Source organism: Eumetopias jubatus, unplaced genomic scaffold (genome assembly GCF_037043125.1).
Source record: "Eumetopias jubatus isolate StellerSeaLion01/CBP00866 unplaced genomic scaffold, mEumJub1_p1.0 scaffold_8, whole genome shotgun sequence".
NCBI lineage: Eukaryota > Metazoa > Chordata > Mammalia > Carnivora > Otariidae > Eumetopias > Eumetopias jubatus.
Window position 1 is genome coordinate 124,550,252 of NW_028274814.1, and position 5,530 is coordinate 124,555,781.

The following is a 5,530-nucleotide window of genomic DNA, read 5'->3' on the forward strand; positions in this document are numbered from 1 at the left end:
AACCCAAAAGTCATCACACAATGATTAATGACCATGTCTTTGATAGTCTGATATGTGGCAAACTGTGGACTCATTCTTTACTGTTCTGATACTAGAACTTTGGAAACAAGCATCTCTTGGATGTATAGCTCCCCTCTTCCAATTAATTTCTCTGGCTGTCCAAACAGTACAAAGGCCCCCCAAGGGGTAATCTTTTGTCTTCAAGGGGTTTTGTTTTGTTTTGGTTTTTTATCTTCTCCAAAAAGAGCCCTGTCAGCTCTCTGGGTTAGCAAATCAGACAGTGCTAACTGAAAAAATGTCACACAAGAAGGTCTCCTTGATCTAAAATATCAACCCCATGCATGTTTCTGCTATTATAACTGCATTCCTTTGACAAGGAAATTTTTACATCCTCAGGGACCCCTTTGGGAACCAAACTATACCTTACACTAAATCCAATCATTCATTCCATGAGTATTTATTGAGATTCTACTGAAAGACAAGCACAGTGCTATGTAGTAGGGATGCACCAATGAACAAATCTGTCCCAGTCCCTATCATCATGGGGCTTTTAAACCTGGGGAAAACAGATATTAAAAAGTAACAAATAAAATAATTAGATTATGGTAAGAGATATGAAGGAAACAGAGGTCCTGGGATAAAGATCAACAGAGTTGGGGAGCGTTTCAGGAAGAGAAATCAGGAAAAGCCTCATTGATGAGATGGCATTTGATCAGAAGGAAGAGCAAGAGCCAGTGGGAGAATGCAGAAGGAAACAGCAAAGTGCAAAGGAAAGGAAACAGCAGGTGCAAAGGCCCTGTGGCTAAAAAGAGCTCTGAGTATTCTAAGCACAGCAAGAAGTTCAATGTGGCTGGAATGGAGTGGACTAAAGAGGAGACTGGCTAGATGAGACTGGAGACAAACTGTGTTGTCTGTAAAGGAGTTTAGATTTTATTTCAAATGCATGCAACTCCTTCCATCCATGTCTGCCTTCATTAAAGTCCCCAAAGCAATGTTTTCAAACATTCCCACAGAATGGTAAAGGAGAGTGAACACTCAAACTCACCCATAATGAGCTCTAAAATACAAGTTTCTTGCATTACCTTCAAATTCCTGTAAACTGTACAAGAATGAGGAAAAATAATGACTCCTTTCATTTGTAGCCGAGGTCCGCTCAGAGAGAAAACTCTCTGTTATCATGAAGTCAAAATCTTCCATGCATGGACGCGGCGGGCAGGGATGAGAGCACGAACATGTTAAATGGGTCCAAGTAAATGAAGAATTGGAATCCTGGGGTTGGCTGCAGCTCAAGAACATTATGTGAGGAGGAGAGAAATCCCATTGCAGGGGCTGCTACTTGCTCATGAGAATGTCTTTCCTTGTGACAGGTGGCCCCAGGGACTTTTCAAGAACTCTTGGGAGGCCCAATGTTCAGTCCACAGTCTTCTGCCATGCTCTGCACCTTCTAATCCCCACCCTACTGCTTTCCCCCCTTGGATCTAAAGACATGTATCAAGGGGTTTGGGGGAAATCAAGGAAAGGGGGTCCTTGTTGGACATGGAGAATGGGGGAGAGATGCAGCTAAGACAAAGCTCTGTGGGTACTTTGAATGTAAGGGAATGTAAGCCATGAGGAAGTCACAGGAATTGTGAAGGGGATATTGGTTGGGGGAAAGGTGAGTCCATTTTACTTGAATCTCCAAATCTATGGCTGCTGGCAGAAATCTTAACCTTTTTTGAGATGTAAATCTCAAAAGTCTGCTGAAAACCATAAACCTCTTTCTAGAATAATATTTTTTATTTTTTTAATTTTTTAAAAAAGATTTTATTTATTTGACAGAGAGAGACAGCGAGAGAGAAACACAAGCAGGGGGAGAGGGAGAAGCTGGCTTCCCGCACAGCAGGGAGCCCAATCCGGGCTCCATCCCAGGACCCTGGGATCATGACCTAAGCCGAAGGCAGACCCTTAACGACTGAGCCACCCAGGCGCCCCTAGAATAATATTTTTTAAAGCTTAAAAAACATATTGTATCACAAAGAAAACCAATTACAGAATTTTAAAGAAAAGGAAGCCATCAGCACATTGGAGGAAAAAAACCCAAATTTGTGACATAATATATATTTTTATTAAGTAGCAACTATTAGCAAGTGTGATAGTTACTGTCAGTTGAGGTAGTGGTGAGCTTTAAAAAACTGTGAGATCCCTGAACAACTGTAATGTAATATGAAAATATCTGATTTCTACAGGGGATGGTGGCACAGGTACACAGTAACTTCTGTGATTTGTCGCCTACATTCACAATGAAAGGAAGCACCCAGTTCCAGTTAGAAGCTAGTGAAAGTGAAGATTTTTTTAGGTGCGCCTAAGTGGCTCAGTCGGTTAAGTGACTGGCTCTTGATTTCAGCTCAGGTCATGATCTCAGGGTCATGGGCTTCCTGCTCAGCTGGGAGTCTGCTTGAGATTCTCTCTCCCTCTGCGTCCCCCAGCCTCCACCCCCACCCCCGCCTTGCACATGCAGGTGCGCTCTCTCTCCCTCCCTCTTTAAAAAGAAAAAAAAGGTTTTTTTTCACATCTAAGTACATGAAATCCTGTGAAATGTATCCATGAACACTTCTGTGCACCCCAAGTTAAAGGTTAAACCCCCTGGGCTAGGTAGACTCAACTGCCATCTCGGTCAAGACGATGTTTTCACTGTTTTAACATCTAGAAAAACTGCTGCTCTGTGAAGATTTGTCAGATTTTTCCTGAGGGTTTTCATAGGCCCCAGTTCATGACCTGACACTCCAGGTGACAGGCAGGGTGAGACCCCAGGCCCAGGCAAACACCAGAGAGGGACAGGCTGACTTTCGGGGGGACAGCCAGAGAGAGGAGTGTAAATGGAAAACGAAACCCTCCAAGGAAGGCTGGAGGGATGCCAGAGACAGATTTGGGATAAGATTTCCTCTTTTGGACTGCTGTACCTATTAAAGGTCGTGAAAATGCCCACCTGTGCAGCTTCATGTAGACCAATGTTGAAAGGTCCTCTGCCTCTCTATTGAAGATTACAGAAGATAAAGAAGGGGCCAGGACACAAAACAGAGGGAGACTTACACACACACACACACACACACACACACACACACACACACACACACACACACACAGATGCTACCAAGCCAGCTTCTTACACAGACTCCTTGGCTTTGCATGAGACAAATTCAGGGCAAATTTTAAGAGGCCTATCAACCAGATATATTCCAGGGACAACATCTTTTAACAGGAGAGGCCAACCACTTCTTCAGAGAATAAAGAACTGGCCTATAAGAACTATTTTTCTGCCAAGACATTTGATACATGTTGACAAGGTGATTTCTTTGTGGTCTTCTGGATTTCCGCAAATTTCATATTGCCAACTTCCATAATTAGAAAGATTGCTTCACCCAGAGAAACACAAATTGTGTTTCAGTATACCTGGGGTGTGTGTGTGTGTGTGTGTGTGTGTGTGTGTGTGTGTGTGTTTTTAAATAGGCTTCCTTTCTGTGACACAAGTAATTTATTAAAGGCATATTATCAGTTCAAAATTTGATTTCTCAAATTTTCAATATTTACACATAGCAGAATTCACTTTTTTGGTTATATCATTCTATATATTTTAACACATGCATAAATTCTTATACTAAGAATTTATTGTATCTTGTACTAATTGTATGAAGAATTTATTGTATCTTATACTAATTTTTGTACAACAAATGGAATAGAGAACAATCCAACAGCTCCAAAGAATTCTCTTGAGCTACCCTTTTGCAGGCAGAACCTGCCCAACCCCTAGCCTCTTGAAAACACCAATCTGTTGTTTTGCCATTTCCAGAATGCCATATAAATGGGATCATGCAATACACAATCTTTAGAGACTCTCTTCTTTCACTTAGCATGATGTATTTGGGATTCATACTTGCTGTTGAGTGTGTCAATAGTTTTTCCCCTTATCCTTATTGAGTAGTATTCTGTTGTATGGATGTACCACAGTTTACCCATTCACTTGTTGGACATCTGAGTTATTTCGTGTGTTTTGTGATTATGAATAAACCTTCTGTAAACACTTATTTACAGGTTTCTGTGTGATTTTAAGTTTTCAGTTCTCTATGGTAAATACTTAGAAATCAGATGGTGGGGTCATTTGGTAGATGTGTATTTAACTTCATAAGAAACAGCTTATCTAAATAAATAAAATCTTTAAAAGAAAGGGGGGGGATGCCTGGGTGGCTCAGTCAGCTAAGCGTCTGTCTTCAACTCTGGTCATGATCCTGGGGTCCTGCATTGGGCTCCCTGCTCAGCTGGGAGTCTGCTTCTCCCTCCCCCTGCTGTTGTGCTCTCACTTGCTCTCTCTCTCTTCCTCTCAAATAAATAAAATATTTTTTAAAAAAGGAAACAAAGAGTGTGGCCATTTTAAAAAAAGTAAAATAAATAACAATTTGTCTTGAAAACCCAAAGTTTATCTTAAAATTAAGTTGATCCCTCTTCATTATGGTCCTTCAAAGGAACTTCTGAACTTGACATTTGACTGGAGCTAGCAGTCAGCCAACAGGGAATACACAGCTTTAGAAATCAGCCCCATGACAGAGAGAGCCTCTGCCAGGAGGCACGAAAGGCCCAGATATCACAGCGCCCCAGGGCTCCCTCATGAAGGGTTGTGAGAACTTGTTGGCAGTGATCTTGGGAAACTCTTCAATAGGAAACTCTTTAATTTACTGTAAAGAACCAGCTACAACATCCCTTTTATTTCCCCAGGCTCTAGACTTAGGGTACATGTGTGCTGGCCCCTTCTCCTCTTCCCCGCTTATACCCGGGAGACGATCCAGTCAAAGCAGCACATTACTTAAGACTCTTCGGATATTGATTTCGGGTACTTTTTATCCACTTACGATTTTAGATGATATGCATTCAGCTGACCCTTTGAGATGATGTAAGCTTAGAATGGTCTATGGCCACAAGCCCCCTCTTCCCCACTCCATGAAGGAAGGCCATCTAGCACCACGGGAGATAGTGAGGGGAAGGCAAAAGGATCTGAGACTGAGTCGCTGATGCCAGTTCTACCCTGGGCATCCCCATTAGTCAAACCAATCAATTCCCCTTTCTTCCTTAAATTGCTTTGAAATGACATTTTCTTGCAAACAATAGTCCTTATAAATACATTCCCTGTGGCCCGAATCATGTGCACCTATGGGGAGAGGTTTGCAGGGCCAGCTACCATTTATTGCACACTTAATTTGCACCCAGCTCTATGCTGACCAGGTCTGTCATCTTCTTTAATTCTTTCAACACTTTTCAGGCAGATATATCACAATCTCCAGGTTTCACATGAGAAATTGTGGCTCAGAGAGGTTCAGCAACTTGCTCAAAATCACACAGCTATTAAATGGCAGAGCAGGGATGTGAAATGAGGGCTCTCTGACTTCAAATCCCATGCTCTTTAACCACAAGGAGCTGGAGGTCTTCAAGGGCCATTGTGGCTACCCCAGGAAGCAGGGGAGTCAGGCTCCAGGTAACGGATGGCACTGTGTGCTGATGTAGC